We start from the raw sequence: 1,776 nt of genomic DNA, 5'->3' as shown, positions 1-1,776 counted from the left end.
TATTCTGGTGTGATTAGTGCCTGTGCTGTAGAGGGTGGGGGACATAGGTCAGGGCTCTGCAGGAAACCGGGATCAAACCAAGTGGAACCCTCCCTAGTTATACAGAGAATCTTACTCCTCAATGCTTCTTTCATCCCCACATCTCAGCCATCCAAGTTACAATGCTATTATTGGTTCCAAATCAAGATCTGTGTTCTGTGACCCCTAAAAGGGGAAAGATAATGACACTTTGAGCATAATGAATGAAATCCATCTTTTACACTTTTTTTTTAGGCATGCCTACAAAGAGAAATGGAGCACATGGACCACTTGTTCCCTGGCAGTCCACTGTAGCAAGGCCACCCTCCTTTCAATTTTGTACAGGCAGCCTGTATGGAGAATAAGTGGAGAAGCTGGTGGTAAATATATGGAGTGCAACATTCCATGCTGCTCCTTCCTCTCTATCTGGGTTCCTGCTGCTCTGCTGTGGGTTCCTCTTCAAGTCAAATAATTTGGGGGACTAGAGAGGTCTAAAATGCCCTTCATATATACACAATAATGAGTGATGATGCAGCCTCTAAGTTGTTGGGGCAGGTGATCATAGTGTAGGACAATACCATTTTTTAAACAGCCCTGGGAAGATCAGAGTATTGCCAAAGTTGTTGGTGTTTATGTATTAAGGCCCAAATGCTGTATGCTGTGCATGTAAAATATTAGCATCGTCAGAGTAAAATCCATTTTATGACAGGATGCCAGAGCTGTTTTAAGATAGACTAACTCAAAAGAACTAAGGAATTTTGAACTATTTCTCTTGTGTTGCTGGGAAAGCATCCCTTTGAAGAAGTGAGTGCAGTTAATGATATTCTATCAAACATCATAATGTTTGAAGAATTTTTTAAAAAGAGGAAAAGAGATCTTGACTTAGTTTAATAATAATGGAATATGAAGGCTTGGCTGTACTGTAAAAGTTCATTTCACATTTAAATGTTTAGCAATCTCATCAGTCTGTGAATACAAGAAAATTTATTACATAAAGATGGAATTTAGATCTTTGACATGAAGCTGATATTTTCATACTATGAGAAATATCAGGCTGACATTATACTGTCTTATTTGATGACTTCCAAATGTCAGAGTGCAGTAACTTATTCATGGGGACCTCAATGTCTTGTGATAGTGTCAATTTAAAAGACATTTACATTGACTTATTTTTTTTATTTAAACATGTGAAATGGAATATGCAAAGTGGATTAGGAAAAGGGAAAAAAACTGGTGGCAAGAAAGTTCTTAATAACAGAATGAGGTGATTTTAAGGCTAATTTCCACAGATGCTTTCCTGACAGCTTCAGGAACTACCTAGCAACTGTTCTGACAGCTTCAGTCCTGGTTTTTTTTCCACACTATTTCATTCATTTTCAGCTCAGCCTCCCAATATTTCTTTATAATTTTAACAGGATTTAAGGAATTAAAAATAGCAGCAGGTTTATTTTTCAGTTTTCAAAAACTGCTTTTAAAATAAAATTTTAATAAAAAAAATGGTCCCCACTGATGTCAGTTTTTGTATAGTCTTTATAACATCCTGCCACAAATGGAGTGTGGGGACTTTTAAATACAGACAATATTTAATGCTATCTTATTGTTCATCATACTACCTTGACATTAGATATAAATCTAACTCCAGCTATGAGAGAGAATTTAGAGGGGCCTTCTCTAAACTTTGACCATTAGAGAGGAAGGATGGTCTTGTGATGAAGGTTCTAGATTGGGATTTAAGAGATGTAGGTTCAATTCTAGGCT

The sequence above is a fragment of the Terrapene carolina genome, unplaced genomic scaffold, assembly GCF_002925995.2.
Source record: "Terrapene carolina triunguis isolate 2854851 unplaced genomic scaffold, T_m_triunguis-2.0 Scaffold210, whole genome shotgun sequence".
NCBI lineage: Eukaryota > Metazoa > Chordata > Testudines > Emydidae > Terrapene > Terrapene triunguis.
The sequence above is the reverse complement of the archived record's forward strand: the minus strand, read 5'-3'. Positions refer to the sequence as shown.